General features: G+C 33.1%; 3 non-coding genes and 1 pseudogene across 3 annotated transcripts; all 4 read left to right on the top strand.

Moving 5' to 3' along the window:
* Nucleotides 1–7612: 7612 nt before the first annotated feature.
* On the top strand, nucleotides 7613–7763 carry LOC117149828 (annotated as a pseudogene).
* Nucleotides 7764–8180: 417 nt separating this feature from the next.
* On the top strand, nucleotides 8181–12075 carry LOC117149823. Its single transcript, XR_004460544.1, has one exon. It is a non-coding gene; the product is annotated as a large subunit ribosomal RNA (ribosomal RNA).
* A 3720-nt stretch (nucleotides 12076–15795) lies between these two features.
* On the top strand, nucleotides 15796–17790 carry LOC117149816. Its single transcript, XR_004460538.1, has one exon. It is a non-coding gene; the product is annotated as a small subunit ribosomal RNA (ribosomal RNA).
* A 686-nt stretch (nucleotides 17791–18476) lies between these two features.
* On the top strand, nucleotides 18477–18655 carry LOC117149825. Its single transcript, XR_004460545.1, has one exon. It is a non-coding gene; the product is annotated as a 5.8S ribosomal RNA (ribosomal RNA).
* Nucleotides 18656–18931: the final 276 nt, after the last annotated feature.

Raw genomic sequence — 18931 nt, forward strand, 5'->3', positions numbered from 1 at the left:
AATATAAAGACTTTAATGAATTGTGTCAAGTTGCCAAACACCTCGTCATCAATTTAGTGACGCATATGATATTGTCCCCTATCATATAATTTTTTGATATAAAAGACTTTTAAAGAATTATATCAAGTTGCCAAATACCCTCGTCATCAATTTAGTGACGCATATGAATATATGTCTCTAATCATATAAATTAGATATAAAGACTTTTAAATGAATTTGTAGTCAAGTTGCCAAACACCTCGTCATCAAATTTAGTGACGCATATGATATTGTCCCTATCATATAATTTTTGATATAAAAAACTTTAAAGAAATTGTATCAAAGTTGCCAAATACCTCGTCATCAATTTAGTGACGCATATGATATTGTCCTATCATATAATTAATATAAAGACTTAATGAATTGTGTCAAGTTGCCAAATACCTCGTCATCAATTTAGTGACGCATATGATATTGTCCCTATCATATAATTAATATAAAGACTTTAATGATTTGTGTCACGTTGCCAAACACCTCGTCATCAATTTAGTGACGCATATGATATTGTCCCTATCATATAATTAATATAAAGACTTTTTTAAAGAATTGTATCAAGTTGCCAAACACCTCGTCATCAACTACTATATTATGGTTGCGCCGACCTCTCATATTGTATTCTCTTATGTCTTCATAGGATTTTGGCAATTATACGAGTAAATTAAATAATATACATATGAAAATGATTAATTATTATATGTATAAGGGAAAAAATGCTGAAATATTCCCATATTATCTTAGTATTATAGAGGAAAGACCGTTGCCGACCTCTGATATTGTTCAAAACTTATGTATTTATATGATTTTGGCAATTATATGAGTAAATTAAATAATATACATATAAAATGATTAAATATTATATGTATAAATGTATAAAGGAAAAAATGATGAAATATTCCCACATTATCTTAGTATTATAGAGGAAAGACCGTTGCTGACCTCTGATATTGTTCAAAACTTATGTATTTATATGATTTTGGCAATAATATGAGTAAATTAAATAATATACATATGAAAATGATTAATTATTATATGTATAAATGTATAAGGGAAAAAATGCTGAAAATATTCCCATATTATCTTAGTATTATAGAGGAAAGACCGTTGCTGACCTCTGATATTGTTCAAAACTTATGTATTTATATGATTTTGGCAATTATATGAGTAAATTAAATAATATACATATGAAAATTATTAATTATTATATGTATAGGGGAAAAAATGCTGAAATATTCCCACATTCTCTTAGTATTATAGAGAAAAGCCATTATAGTGAGAGGGTATAGTAGTGTAAACGACCGGAATTACGACAGAGGGTTCAAAAACTACTATAGGTAGGCAGTGGTTGCCGACCTCTCATATTGTTCAAAACTTATGTATTCATATGATTTTGGCAATTATATGAGTAAATTAAATAATATACATATGAAAATTATTAATTATTATATGTATAAGGGAAAAAATGCTGAAAATATCCCACATTCTCTTAGTATTATAGAGAAAAGCCATTATAGTGAGAGGGTATAGTAGTGTAAACGACCGGAATTACGACAGAGGGTTCAAAAACTACTATAGGTAGGCAGTGGTTGCCGACCTCTCATATTGTTCAAAACTTATGTATTCATATGATTTTGGCAATAATATGAGTAAATTAAATAATATACATATGAAAATTATTAATTATTATATGTATAAATGTATAAGGGAAAAAATGCTGAAAATATTCCCATATTATCTTAGTATTATAGAGGAAAGACCGTTGCTGAATTGTGTCAAGTTGCCAAACACCTCGTCATCAATTTAGTGACGCATATGATATTGTCCCTATCATATAATTTTGATATAAAGACTTTAAAGAATTATATCAAGTTGCCAAATACCTCGTCATCAATTTAGTGACGCATATGATATTGTCTCTATCATATAATTAATATAAAGACTTTAATGAATTGTGTCAAGTTGCCAAACACCTCGTCATCAATTTAGTGACGCATATGATATTGTCCCTATCATATAATTTTTGATATAAAAACTTTAAAGAATTGTATCAAGTTGCCAAATACCTCGTCATCAATTTAGTGACGCATATGATATTGTCCCTATCATATAATTAATATAAAGACTTTAATGAATTGTGTCAAGTTGCCAAACACCTCGTCATCAATTTAGTGACGCATATGATATTGTCCCTATCATATAATTTTTGATATAAAACTTTAAAGAATTGTATCAAGTTGCCAAATACCTCGTCATCAATTTAGTGACGCATATGATATTGTCCCTATCATATAATTAATATAAAGACTTTAATGAATTGTGTCAAGTTGCCAAACACCTCGTCATCAATTTAGTGACGCATATGATATTGTCCCTATCATATAATATTTGATATAAAGACTTTAAAGAATTATATCAAGTTGCCAAATACCTCGTCATCAATTTAGTGACGCATATGATATTGTCTCTATCATATAATTAATATAAAGACTTTAATGAATTGTGTCAAGTTGCCAAACACCTCGTCATCAATTTAGTGACGCATATGATATTGTCCCTATCATATAATTTTTGATATAAAGACTTTAAAGAATTCTATCAAGTTGCCAAATACCTCGTCATCAATTTAGTGACGCATATGATATTGTCTCTATCATATAATTAATATAAAGACTTTAATGATTTGTGTCACGTTGCCAAACACCTCGTCATCAATTTAGTGACGCATATGATATTGTCCCTATCATATAATTAATATAAAGACTTTTTAAAGAATTGTATCAAGTTGCCAAACACCTCGTCATCAACTACTATATTATGGTTGCGCCGACCTCTCATATTGTATTCTCTTATGTCTTCATAGGATTTTGGCAATTATACGAGTAAATTAAATAATATACATATGAAAATGATTAATTATTATATGTATAAGGGAAAAAATGCTGAAATATTCCCATATTATCTTAGTATTATAGAGGAAAGACCGTTGCCGACCTCTGATATTGTTCAAAACTTATGTATTTATATGATTTGGCAATTATATGAGTAAATTAAATAATATACATATAAAATGATTAAATATTATATGTATAAATGTATAAAGGAAAAAATCATGAAATATTCCCACATTATCTTAGTATTATAGAGGAAAGACCGTTGCTGACCTCTGATATTGTTCAAAACTTATGTATTTATATGATTTTGGCAATAATATGAGTAAATTAAATAATATACATATGAAAATGATTAATTATTATATGTATAAATGTATAAGGGAAAAAATGCTGAAAATATTCCCATATTATCTTAGTATTATAGAGGAAAGACCGTTGCTGACCTCTGATATTGTTCAAAACTTATGTATTTATATGATTTTGGCAATTATATGAGTAAATTAAATAATATACATATGAAAATTATTAATTATTATATGTATAAGGGAAAAAATGCTGAAAATATCCCACATTCTCTTAGTATTATAGAGAAAAGCCATTATAGTGAGAGGGTATAGTAGTGTAAACGACCGGAATTACGACAGAGGGTTCAAAAACTACTATAGGTAGGCAGTGGTTGCCGACCTCTCATATTGTTCAAACTTATGTATTCATATGATTTTGGCAATAATATGAGTAAATTAAATAATATACATATGAAAATGATTAATTATTATATGTATAAGGGAAAAAATGCTGAAAATATCCCACATTCTCTTAGTATTATAGAGAAAAGCCATTATAGTGAGAGGGTATAGTAGTGTAAACGACCGGAATTACGACAGAGGGTTCAAAAACTACTATAGGTAGGCAGTGGTTGCCGACCTCTCATATTGTTCAAAACTTATGTATTCATATGATTTTGGCAATAATATGAGTAAATTAAATAATATACATATGAAATGATTAATTATTATATGTATAAGGGAAAAATAATCATATTATATATGAATAATGGAAAAAAAAATGAAATGTTCCTATAATCTCTTAATATATAAGAGAATAGCCCGTATGTTGGGTGGCAAACGGAATTGAAAATACCCGCTTTGAGGACAGCGGGTTCAAAAACTACTATAGGTAGGCAGTGGTTGCCGACCTCCCGCATTATTCGAAATATTTATTTCGGATTATTGTTTATATTGGTTACATACAATAAAGTATATTATTATCCGTACAAATTTGTTTCTCAGTTCTATAGAACACGGGACTTGGCTCCGCGGATAATAGGAATATACGCTTTATAGATAATATCGTTGAAACAAAAGTCAAGTTTCTATTATATATAGAATAACAAATCGTTTCCATATATTATCGTTAATTTTTGGGAGGCAGGCAAATATTAATTATTACCTGCCGTATAGTTGGATTATTATATCGTTACGGTATAATACAAATATGGATTCTTATGAAAGAAATATAAAATTATATATTAAATGTGGAAATATTATCATATGCGCTTGGTTTTATGTTATATATTACCAGAGATATATATGAAAGAGATAAATTTAAATTTATCTTCAAAATGCAAATGATTTAACTTAATATTTATATTGGTTAAACAAAAATTGTACATGTGTGGATACAATAATTATGTATGTTGGAAATAAATGATATTTTATAATGAAATATGTATGTATAAAAGATAAAATTATAGAAATATATATATTACAATAATTAGATGAAATTCTTGTTATATTGGTAAAACAAGTATAAATTAAAAATGAAAATATGGATTACGAATGCTATATAAAAATGGCCGTAATCGAATGGATTTTTTACTTATATATTTAAAATTTTACCCAAAGGCGAAATATTGAATTTTATTCAATATAATAAAATCATGGAATATATAAAGTGAAAATCTATATATCTATATATCTATTATATTGCTTATTTCGATTCAAAATATATGAATGGAATATGAAGGAAAAACATTATTCTGGTTGATCCTGCCAGTAGTTATATGCTTGTCTCAAAGATTAAGCCATGCATGTCTAAGTACACACGAATTAAAAGTGAAACGCAAAAGGCTCATTATATCAGTTATGGTTCCTTAGATCGTTAACAGTTACTTGGATAACTGTGGTAATTCTAGAGCTAATACATGCAATTAAAACATGAACCTTATGGGACATGTGCTTTTATTAGGCTAAAACCAAGCGATCGCAAGATCGTTATATTGGTTGAACTCTAGATAACATGCAGATCGTATGGTCTTGTACCGACGACAGATCTTTCAAATGTCTGCCTATCAACTTTTGATGGTAGTATCTAGGACTACCATGGTTGCAACGGGTAACGGGGAATCAGGGTTCGATTCCGGAGAGGGAGCCTGAGAAACGGCTACCACATCTAAGGAAGGCAGCAGGCGCGTAAATTACCCACTCCCAGCTCGGGGAGGTAGTGACGAAAATAACAATACAGGACTCATATCCGAGGCCCTGTAATTGGAATGAGTACACTTTAAATCCTTTAACAAGGACCAATTGGAGGGCAAGTCTGGTGCCAGCAGCCGCGGTAATTCCAGCTCCAATAGCGTATATTAAAGTTGTTGCGGTTAAACGTTCGTAGTTGAACTTGTGCTTCATACGGGTAGTACAACTTACAATTGTGGTTAGTACTATACCTTTATGTATGTAAGCGTATTACCGGTGGAGTTCTTATATGTGATTAAATACTTGTATTTTTTCATATGTTCCTCCTATTAAAAACTGCACTAGTGCTCTTAAACGAGTGTTATTGTGGGCCGGTACTATTACTTTGAACAAATTAGAGTGCTTAAAGCAGGCTTCAAATGCCTGAATATTCTGTGCATGGGATAATGAAATAAGACCTCTGTTTCTGCTTTCATTGGGTTTTCAGATCAAGAGGTAATGATTAATAGAAGCAGTTTGGGGGCATTAGTATTACGACGCGAGAGGTGAAATTCTTGGACCGTCGTAAGACTAACTAAGCGAAAGCATTTGCCAAAGATGTTTTCATTAATCAAGAACGAAAGTTAGAGGTTCGAAGGCGATCAGATACCGCCCTAGTTCTAACCATAAACGATGCCAGCTGCAATTGGGTGTAGCTACTTTATGGCTCTCTCAGTCGCTTCCCGGGAAACCAAAGCTTTTGGGCTCCGGGGGAAGTATGGTTGCAAAGCTGAAACTTAAAGGAATTGACGGAAGGGCACCACCAGGATGGAGCTGCGGCTTAATTTGACTCAACACGGGAAAACTACCAGGTCCGAACATAAGTGTGTAAGACAGATTGATAGCTCTTTCTCGAATCTATGGGTGGTGGTGCATGGCCGTTCTTAGTTCGTGGAGTGATTTGTCTGGTTAATTCCGATAACGAACGAGACTCAAATATATTAAATAGATATCTTCAGGATTATGGTGCTGAAGCTTATGTAGCCTTCATTCATGGCAGTAAAATGTTATTGTGTTGAATGTGTTTATGTAAGTGGAGCCGTACCTGTTGGTTTGTCCCATTATAAGACACTAGCTTCTAAATGACAAATTGCGTCTAGCAATAATGAGATGAGCAATAACAGGTCTGTGATGCCCTTAGATTCCTGGGCTGCACGCGCGCACAATGAAAGTATCAACGTGTATTTCCTAGACCGAGAGTCCGGGTAAACCGCTGAACCACTTTCATGCTTGGGATTGGTGAACTGAAACTGTTCACATGAACTTGGAATTCCCAGTAAGTGTGAGTCATTAACTCGGCATTGATTACGTCCCTGCCTTTGTAACACCGCCCGTCGCTACTACCGATTGAATTATTTAGTGAGGTCTCCGGACGTGATCACTGTGACGCCTTGCGTGTTACGGTTGTTTCGCAAAAGTTGACCGAACTTGATTATTTAGAGGAAGTAAAAGTCGTAACAAGGTTTCCGTAGGTGAACCTGCGGAAGGATCATTATTGTATAATATCCTTATCGTTAATAAACATTTGTTATAATACAAATAAATACAATTACCAAAATAAAAATATTACAAAATGATTCCACGGAATCAAAAGTTAAAGTCAAAATAAAATGAAGATGGCTTTTATTTTATATGTGGGGCTTGGCAACCTCATAAAAAGACTTTAACATTATTAATGTTGTTGTGCGTATTGTGGCAGTACCTACTACAACAATGGCGTTTCCTATAAAAACAAATTCTCGAAAATGGAAATCGAAGAAACTGAACAAATTTGAAGTAGAAGTCGAATTAAATTAAAATAATTTTGAATGTGTATTCAAATAAGTGTGTGTGTATATGGACCATAATATACACGCGTTGCGAATATGTATTGTTCATCTATGTTATGAGCATACGTTGGCTAATGCAACAACCTAAAATATACAATGTTTGTACCTGTCATCCATCAGTTAATGTTTTATATAAATTTTGCAGTATGTGTCACCCAAAATAGCAAACCATAACCAGATTTTTATGATACATAATGCTTATATGAAACTAAGACATATCGCAACATTTATTTTTAGGTATAAAAATAAATTATTGAAGGAATTGATATATGCCAGTAAAATGGTGTATTTTTAATTTCTTTCAATAAAAACAATATTGATATTATATAAAAATGAATTATAAAACTCTAAGCGGTGGATCACTCGGCTCATGGTCGATGAAGAACGCAGCAAACTGTGCGTCATCGTGTGAACTGCAGGACACATGAACATCGACATTTTGAACGCATATCGCAGTCCATGCTTTATGTACTTTAATTAATTTTATAGTGCTGCTTGGACTACATATGGTTGAGGTTGTAAGACTATGCTAATTAAGTTGTTTATAAATTTTTTATAAGCATATGGTATATTATTGGATTAAATAATGATTTTATTCATAATATTAAAAAAGAAATGAAAAACATTATCTCACATTTGAATGTGAAAAACGAAGAGAAATATTTTCTTTTTCATCAAAATAATACTGAGAAATGTCTAGCATAAAAAATTGTAATATTTTCATCTAGAATTGTCTCTTATTAATGATTCGGAAAAAGAAAAATCTTGGTTTTGTTATTATTCTTCGTTGGTTCGTTAAATGGATAAAAAATAACTTTGCTTACAAGAACTATTGGAACTATTATAACGAATTTAATTGATTGTTTTATCATTATATATAAAGAATTTATGGCAAAAAATAGTTATATATACAACCTCAACATATGGGACTACCCCCTGAATTTAAGCATATTAATTAGGGGAGGAAAAGAAACTAACAAGATTTCTTAGTAGCGGCCGAGCGAAAAGAAAACAGTTCAGCACTAAGTCACTTTGTCTATATGGCAAATGTGAGATGCAGTGTATGGAGCGTCAATATTCTAGTATGAGAAATTAATGATTTAAGTCCTTCTTAAATGAGGCCATTTACCCATAGAGGGTGCCAGGCCCGTATAACGTTAATGATTACTAGATGATGTTTCCAAAGAGTCGTGTTGCTTGATAGTGCAGCACTAAGTGGGTGGTAAAACTCCATCTAAAACTAAATATAACCATGAGACCGATAGTAAACAAGTACCGTGAGGGAAAGTTGAAAGAACTCTGAATAGAGAGTTAAACAGTACGTGAAACTGCTTAGAGGTTAAGCCCGATGAACCTGAATATCCGTTATGGAAATTCATCATTAAAATTGTAATATTTAAATAATATTATTAAGAATAATGTGCATTTTTCCATATAAGGACATTGTAATCTATTAGCATATCCCAAATTATCATAAAATATAACTTATAGTTTATTCCAATTAAATTGCTTGCATTTTAACACAGATAAATGTTATAATTTGATAAAGTGCTGATAGATTTATATTATTACAGAGCGTTAATTTTTCGGAATTATATAATGGCATAATTATCATTGATTTTTGTGTTTATTATATGCTCTTGTATGATTAACAATGCGAAAGATTCAGGATACTTCGGGACCCGTCTTGAAACACGGACCAAGGAGTCTAACATATGTGCAAGTTATTGGGATGTAAACCTAATAGCGTAATTAACTTGACTAATAATGGGATTAGTTTTTAGCTATTTATAGCTAATTAACACAATCCCGGGGCGTTCTATATAGTTAGTATAATGTATATTTATATTATTTATGCCTCTAACTGGAACGTACCTTGAGCATATATGCTGTGACCCGAAGATGGTGAACTATACTTGATCAGGTTGAAGTCAGGGGAAACCCTGATGGAAGACCGAAACAGTTCTGACGTGCAAATCGATTGTCAGAATGAGTATAGGGGCGAAAGACCAATCGAACCATCTAGTAGCTGGTTCCTTCCGAAGTTTCCCTCAGGATAGCTGTGCATTTTAATATATATAAAATAATCTTATCTGGTAAAGCGAATGATTAGAGGCCTTAGGGTCGAAACGATCTTAACCTATTCTCAAACTTTAAATGGGTAAGAACCTTAACTTTCTTGATATGAAGTTCAAGGTTATGATATAATGTGCCCATGGGCACTTTTGGTAAGCAGAACTGCGCTGTGGGATGAACCAAACGTAATGTTACGGTGCCAAATAACAACTCATGCAGATACCATGAAGGCTTGGTTGCTTAAAACAGCAGACGGTGATCATGGAAGTCGAAATCCGCTAAGGAGTGTGTAACAACTCACCTGCCGAAGCAACTAGCCCTTAAATGGATGGCGCTTAAGTTGTATACCTATACATTACCGGCTAAGTAGATGATTTATATTACTTGTGATATAAATTTTGAACTTTAGTGAGTAGGAAGGTACAATGTATGCGTAGAAGTGTTTGGCGTAAGCCTCATGGAGCTGCCATTGGTACAGATCTTGGTGGTAGTAGCAAATAATCGAATGAGACCTTGGAGGACTGAATGAGAAGGGTTTCGTGTGAAAGTGGTTATCACGGTTAGTCGGTCCTAAGTTCAAGGCGAAAGCCGAAAATTTCAAGTAAAACAAAAAATGCCTAACTATATAAACAAAGCGAATATAAACCTTGAAAATTTACGAAAGGAATACGGTTCCAATCCGTACCTGTTGAGTATCCGTTTGTTATTAAATATGGCCTCGTGCTCATCCTGCAACAGGAACGACCATAAAGAAGCCGTCGAGAGATATCGGAAGAGTTTCTTTTCTGTTTTATAGCCGTACTACCATGGAAGTCTTTCGCAGAGAGATATGGTAGATGGCTAGAAGAGATGACATATACTGTTGTGTGATATTTTCTCCTCGGACCTTGAAAATTTATGGTGGGGACACGCAAACTTCTCAACAGGCCGTACAATATCCGCAGCTGGTCTCCAGGTGAAGAGTCTCTAGTCGATAGAATAATGTAGGTAAGGGAAGTCGGCAATTAGATCCGTAACTTCGGATAAGGATTGGCTCTGAAGATTGAGATAGTCGGCTTGATGGGAAACAATAACATGTTTATGTGCTCGTTCTGGGTAAATAGAGTTTCTAGATTTATGTATTACTTGTTCCCCGGATAGTTTAGTTACGTACCAATTGTGGAACTTTCTTGCTAAATTTTTAAGAAATACTATTTGGGTTAAACCAATTATTCTTATCAATTATAACGATTATAATTAACAATCAATCAGAACTGCACGGACTTGGGAATCCGACTGTCTAATTAAAACAAAGCATTGTGATGGCCCTAGCGGATGTTGACACAATGTGATTTCTGCCCAGTGCTCTGAATGTCAAGTGAAGAAATTCAAGTAAGCGCGGTCAACGGCGGGAGTAACTATGACTCTCTTAAGTAGCCAAATGCCTCGTCATCTAATTAGTGACGCGCATGAATGGATTAACGAGATTCCTACTGTCCCTATCTACTATCTAGCGAAACCACAGCCAAGGGAACGGGCTTGGAATAATTAGCGGGGAAAGAAGACCCTTTTGAGCTTGACTCTAATCTGGCAGTGTAAGGAGACATAAGAGGTGTAGAATAAGTGGGAGATATTAGACCTCGGTTTGGTATCGTCAATGAAATACCACTACTCTTATTGTTTCCTTACTTACTTGATTAAATGGAACGTGTATCATTTCCTAGCCATTATACGGATATATTTATTATATCTTATGGTATTGGGTTTTGATGCAAGCTTCTTGATCAAAGTATCACGAGTTTGTTATATAATCGCAAACAAATTCTTTAATAAAACGATGCATTTATGTATTTTTGATTTGAAAATTTGGTATAACTCCAATTACTCAGGTATGATCCAATTCAAGGACATTGCCAGGTAGGGAGTTTGACTGGGGCGGTACATCTCTCAAATAATAACGGAGGTGTCCCAAGGCCAGCTCAGTGCGGACAGAAACCACACATAGAGCAAAAGGGCAAATGCTGACTTGATCTCGGTGTTCAGTACACACAGGGACAGCAAAAGCTCGGCCTATCGATCCTTTTGGTTTAAGAGTTTTTAACAAGAGGTGTCAGAAAAGTTACCATAGGGATAACTGGCTTGTGGCGGCCAAGCGTTCATAGCGACGTCGCTTTTTGATCCTTCGATGTCGGCTCTTCCTATCATTGTGAAGCAAAATTCACCAAGCGTTGGATTGTTCACCCATGCAAGGGAACGTGAGCTGGGTTTAGACCGTCGTGAGACAGGTTAGTTTTACCCTACTAATGACAAAACGTTGTTGCGACAGCATTCCTGCGTAGTACGAGAGGAACCGCAGGTACGGACCAATGGCACAATACTTGTTCGAGCGAACAGTGGTATGACGCTACGTCCGTTGGATTATGCCTGAACGCCTCTAAGGTCGTATCCGTGCTGGACTGCAATGATAAATAAGGGGCAATTTGCATTGTATGGCTTCTAAACCATTTAAAGTTTATAATTTATTTTATAAACGACAATGGATGTGATGCCAATGTAATTTGTAACATAGTAAATTAGGAGGATCTTCGATCACCTGATGCCGCGCTAGTTACATATAAAAGCATTATTTAATACAATGACAAAGCCTAGAATCAATTGTAAACGACTTTTGTAACAGGCAAGGTGTTGTAAGTGGTTGAGCAGCTGCCATACTGCGATCCACTGAAGCTTATCCTTTGCTTGATGATTCGATAAATAAATGATTTTTCCTGTAGCCAAACAAACACCTCGTCATCAATTTAGTGACGCATATGATATTGTCCCTATCATATAATTTTTGATATAAAGACTTTAAAAATTATATCAAGTTGCCAAATACCTCGTCATCAATTTAGTGACGCATATTGTCCCTATCACTTTAAAGGTTGTCGTCATCAATTTAGTGACGCATATGATATTGTCCCTATCATATAATTTGATATAAAGACTTTAAAGAATTATCAAGTTGCCAAATACCTCGTCATCAATTTAGTGACGCATATGATATTGTCCTATCATATAATTAATATAAAGACTTTAATGAATTGTGTCAAGTTGCCAAACACCTCGTCATCAATTTAGTGACGCATGATATTGTCCCTATCATATAATTTTTATAAAAACTTTAAAGAATTGTATCAAGTTGCCAAATACCTCGTCATCAATTTAGTGACGCATATGATATTGCCTATCATATAATAATATAAAGACTTTAATGAATTGTGTCAAGTTGCCAAACACCTCGTCATCAATTTAGTGACGCATATGATATTGTCCCTATCATATAATTTTTGATATAAAAACTTTAAAGAATTGTATCAAGTTGCCAAATACCTCGTCATCAATTTAGTGACGCATATGATATTGTCCCTATCATATAATTAATATAAAGACTTTAATGAATTGTGTCAAGTTGCCAAACACCTCGTCATCAATTTAGTGACGCATATGATATTGTCCCTATCATATAATTTTTGATATAAAACTTTAAAGAATTGTATCAAGTTGCCAAATACCTCGTCATCAATTTAGTGACGCATATGATATTGTCCTATCATATAATTAATATAAAGACTTTAATGAATTGTGTCAAGTTGCCAAACACCTCGTCATCAATTTAGTGACGCATATGATATTGTCCCTATCATATAATTTTGATATAAAGACTTTAAAGAATTCTATCAAGTTGCCAAATACCTCGTCATCAATTTAGTGACGCATATGATATTGTCTCTATCATATAATTAATATAAAGACTTTAATGATTTGTGTCACGTTGCCAAACACCTCGTCATCAATTTAGTGACGCATATGATATTGTCCCTATCATATAATTAATATAAAGACTTTTTAAAGAATTGTATCAAGTTGCCAAACACCTCGTCATCAACTACTATATTATGGTTGCGCCGACCTCTCATATTGTATTCTCTTATGTCTTCATAGGATTTTGGCAATTATACGAGTAAATTAAATAATATACATATGAAAATGATTAATTATTATATGTATAAGGGAAAAAATGCTGAAATATTCCCATATTATCTTAGTATTATAGAGGAAAGACCGTTGCCGACCTCTGATATTGTTCAAAACTTATGTATTTATATGATTTTGGCAATTATATGAGTAAATTAAATAATATACATATAAAATGATTAAATTTATATGTATAAATGTATAAAGGAAAAAATGATGAAATATTCCCACATTATCTTAGTATTATAGAGGAAAGACCGTTGCTGACCTCTGATATTGTTCAAAACTTATGTATTTATATGATTTTGGCAATAATATGAGTAAATTAAATAATATACATATGAAAATGATTAATTATTATATGTATAAATGTATAGGGAAAAAATGCTGAAAATATTATATTATCATTATAGAGGAAAGACCGTTGCTGACCTCTGATATTGTTCAAAACTTATGTATTTATATGATTTTGGCAATTATATGAGTAAATTAAATAATATACATATGAAAATTATTAATTATTATATGTATAGGGGAAAAAATGCTGAAATATTCCCACATTCTCTTAGTATTATAGAGAAAAGCCATTATAGTGAGAGGGAGTAGTGTAAACGACCGGAATTACGACAGAGGGTTCAAAAACTACTATAGGTAGGCAGTGGTTGCCGACCTCTCATATTGTTCAAAACTTATGTATTCATATGATTTTGGCAATTATATGAGTAAATTAAATAATATACATATGATTCTCTTAGTATTATAGAGAAAAGCATTATAGTGAGAGGGTATAGTAGTGTAAACGACCGGAATTACGACAGAGGGTTCAAAAACTACTATAGGTAGGCAGTGGTTGCCGACCTCTCATATTGTTCAAAACTTATGTATTCATATGATTTTGGCAATAATATGAGTAAATTAAATAATATACATATGAAAATGATTAATTATTATATGTATAAGGGAAAAAATGCTGAAAATATCCCACATTCTCTTAGTATTATAGAGAAAAGCCATTATAGTGAGAGGGTATAGTAGTGTAAACGACCGGAATTACGACAGAGGGTTCAAAAACTACTATAGGTAGGCAGTGGTTGCCGACCTCTCATATTGTTCAAAACTTATGTATTCATATGATTTTGGCAATAATATGAGTAAATTAAATAATATACATATGAAAATGATTAATTATTATATGTATAAGGGAAAAAATGCTGAAAATATCCCACATTCTCTTAGTATTATAGAGAAAAGCCATTATAGTGAGAGGGTATAGTAGTGTAAACGACCGGAATTACGACAGAGGGTTCAAAAACTACTATAGGTAGGCAGTGGTTGCCGACCTCTCATATTGTTCAAAACTTATGTATTCATATGATTTGGCAATAATATGAGTAAATTAAATAATACATATGAAAATGATTAATTATTATATGTATAAGGGAAAAAATAATCATATTATATATGAATAATGGAAAAAAAATGAAATGTTCCTATAATCTCTTAATATATAAGAGAATAGCCCGTATTGGGTGGCAAACGGAATTGAAAATACCCGCTTTGAGGACAGCGGGTTCAAAACTACTATAGGTAGGCAGTGGTTGCCGACCTCCCGCATTATTCGAAATATTTATTTCGGATTATGTTTATATTGGTTACATACAATAAAGTATATTATTATCCGTACAAATTTGTTTCTCAGTTCTATAGAACACGGGACTTGGCTCCGCGGATAATAGGAATATACGCTTTATAGATAATATCGTTGAAACAAAAGTCAAGTTTCTATTATATATAGAATAACAAAATCGTTTCCATATATTATCGTTAATTTTTGGAGGCAGGCAAATATTAATTTATTACCTGCCGTATAGTTGGATTATTATATCGTTACGGTATAATACAAATATGGATTCTTATGAAAGAATATAAAATTATATATTAAATGTGGAAATATTATCATATGCGCTTGGTTTTATGTTATATATTACCAGAGATATATATGAAAAGAGATAAATTTTAAATTTATCTTCAAAATGCAAATGATTTAACTTAATATTTATATTGGTTAAACAAAAATTGTACATGTGTGGATACAATAATTATGTATGTTGGAAATAAAATGATATTTTATAATGAAATATGTATGTATAAAAAAGATAAAATTATAGAAATATATATATTACAATAATTAGATGAAATTCTTGTTATATTGGTAAAACAAGTATAAATTAAAAATGAAAATATGGATTACGAATGCTATATAAAAATGGCCGTAATCGAATGGATTTTTTTACTTATATATTTAAAATTTTACCCAAAGGCGAAATATTGAATTTTATTCAATATAATAAAAATCATGGAATTATATAAAGTGAAAAATCTATATATCTATATATCTATTATATTGCTTATTTCGATTCAAAATATATGAATGGAATATGAAGGAAAAACATTATTCTGGTTGATCCTGCCAGTAGTTATATGCTTGTCTCAAAGATTAAGCCATGCATGTCTAAGTACACACGAATTAAAAGTGAAACCGCAAAAGGCTCATTATATCAGTTATGGTTCCTTAGATCGTTAACAGTTACTTGGATAACTGTGGTAATTCTAGAGCTAATACATGCAATTAAAACATGAACCTTATGGGACATGTGCTTTTATTAGGCTAAAACCAAGCGATCGCAAGATCGTTATATTGGTTGAACTCTAGATAACATGCAGATCGTATGGTCTTGTACCGACGACAGATCTTTCAAATGTCTGCCCTATCAACTTTTGATGGTAGTATCTAGGACTACCATGGTTGCAACGGGTAACGGGGAATCAGGGTTCGATTCCGGAGAGGGAGCCTGAGAAACGGCTACCACATCTAAGGAAGGCAGCAGGCGCGTAAATTACCCACTCCCAGCTCGGGGAGGTAGTGACGAAAAATAACAATACAGGACTCATATCCGAGGCCCTGTAATTGGAATGAGTACACTTTAAATCCTTTAACAAGGACCAATTGGAGGGCAAGTCTGGTGCCAGCAGCCGCGGTAATTCCAGCTCCAATAGCGTATATTAAAGTTGTTGCGGTTAAAACGTTCGTAGTTGAACTTGTGCTTCATACGGGTAGTACAACTTACAATTGTGGTTAGTACTATACCTTTATGTATGTAAGCGTATTACCGGTGGAGTTCTTATATGTGATTAAATACTTGTATTTTTTCATATGTTCCTCCTATTTAAAAACCTGCACTAGTGCTCTTAAACGAGTGTTATTGTGGGCCGGTACTATTACTTTGAACAAATTAGAGTGCTTAAAGCAGGCTTCAAATGCCTGAATATTCTGTGCATGGGATAATGAAATAAGACCTCTGTTCTGCTTTCATTGGTTTTCAGATCAAGAGGTAATGATTAATAGAAGCAGTTTGGGGGCATTAGTATTACGACGCGAGAGGTGAAATTCTTGGACCGTCGTAAGACTAACTTAAGCGAAAGCATTTGCCAAAGATGTTTTCATTAATCAAGAACGAAAGTTAGAGGTTCGAAGGCGATCAGATACCGCCCTAGTTCTAACCATAAACGATGCCAGCTAGCAATTGGGTGTAGCTACTTTTATGGCTCTCTCAGTCGCTTCCCGGGAAACCAAAGCTTTTGGGCTCCGGGGGAAGTATGGTTGCAAAGCTGAAACTTAAAGGAATTGACGGAAGGGCACCACCAGGAGTGGAGCCTGCGGCTTAATTTGACTCAACACGGGAAAACTTACCAGGTCCGAACATAAGTGTGTAAGACAGATTGATAGCTCTTTCTCGAATCTATGGGTGGTGGTGCATGGCCGTTCTTAGTTCGTGGAGTGATTTGTCTGGTTAATTCCGATAACGAACGAGACTCAAATATATTAAATAGATATCTTCAGGATTATGGTGCTGAAGCTTATGTAGCCTTCATTCATGGTGGCAGTAAAATGTTTATTGTGTTTGAATGTGTTTATGTAAGTGGAGCCGTACCTGTTGGTTTGTCCCATTATAAGGACACTAGCTTCTTAAATGGACAAATTGCGTCTAGCAATAATGAGATTGAGCAATAACAGGTCTGTGATGCCCTTAGATGTCCTGGGCTGCACGCGCGCTACAATGAAAGTATCAACGTGTATTTCCTAGACCGAGAGGTCCGGGTAAACCGCTGAACCACTTTCATGCTTGGGATTGTGAACTGAAACTGTTCACATGAACTTGGAATTCCCAGTAAGTGTGAGTCATTAACTCGCATTGATTACGTCCCTGCCCTTTGTACACACCGCCCGTCGCTACTACCGATTGAATTATTTAGTGAGGTCTCCGGACGTGATCACTGTGACGCCTTGCGTGTTACGGTTGTTTCGCAAAAGTTGACCGAACTTGATTATTTAGAGGAAGTAAAAGTCGTAACAAGGTTTCCGTAGGTGAACCTGCGGAAGGATCATTATTGTATAATATCCTTATCGTTAATAAACATTTGTTATAATACAAATAAATACAATTTACCAAAATAAAAATATTACAAAATGATTCCACGGAATCAAAAGTTAAAGTCAAAATAAAATGAAGATGGCTTTTATTTTATATGTGGGGCTTGGCAACCTCATAAAAAGACTTTAACATTATTAATGTTGTTGTGCGTATTTGTGGCAGTACCTACTACAACAATGGCGTTTCCTATAAAAACAAATTCTCGAAAATGGAAATCGAAGAAACTGAACAAAATTTGAAAGTAGAAGTCGAATTAAAATTAAAATAATTTTGAATGTGGTATTCAAAATAAGTGTGTGTGTATATGGACCATAATATACACGCGTTGCGAATATGTATTGTTCATCTATGTTATGAGCATACGTTGGCTAATGCAACAACCTAAAATATACAATGTTTGTACCTGTCATCCATCAGGTTAATGTTTTATATAAATTTTGCAGTATGTGTCACCCAAAATAGCAAACCATAACCAGATTTTTATGATACATAATGCTTATATGAAACTAAGACATATCGCAACATTTATTTTTAGGTATAAAAATAAATTTATTGAAGGAATTGATATATGCCAGTAAAATGGTGTATTTTTAATTTCTTTCAATAAAAACAATATTGATATTATATAAAAATGAATTATAAAACTCTAAGCGGTGGATCACTCGGCTCATGGGTCGATGAAGAACGCAGCAAACTGTGCGTCATCGTGTGAACTGCAGGACACATGAACATCGACATTTTGAACGCATATCGCAGTCCATGCTGTTATGTACTTTAATTAATTTTATAGTGCTGCTTGGACTACATATGGTTGAGGGTTGTAAGACTATGCTAATTAAGTTGTTTATAAATTTTTTATAAGCATATGGTATATTATTGGATTAAATAATGATTTTATTCATAATATTAAAAAAGAAATGAAAAACATTATCTCACATTTGAATGTGAAAAACGAAGAGAAATATTTTCTTTTTCAATCAAATAATACTGAGAAATGTCTAGCATAAAAAATTGAAATATTTTCATCTAGAATTGTCTCTTATTAATGATTCGGAAAAAGAAAAATCTTGGTTTTGTTATTATTCTTCGTTGGTTCG

This window comes from Drosophila mauritiana, unplaced genomic scaffold, assembly GCF_004382145.1.
Source record: "Drosophila mauritiana strain mau12 unplaced genomic scaffold, ASM438214v1 U_36, whole genome shotgun sequence".
Taxonomy (NCBI): Eukaryota; Metazoa; Arthropoda; class Insecta; order Diptera; family Drosophilidae; genus Drosophila; species Drosophila mauritiana.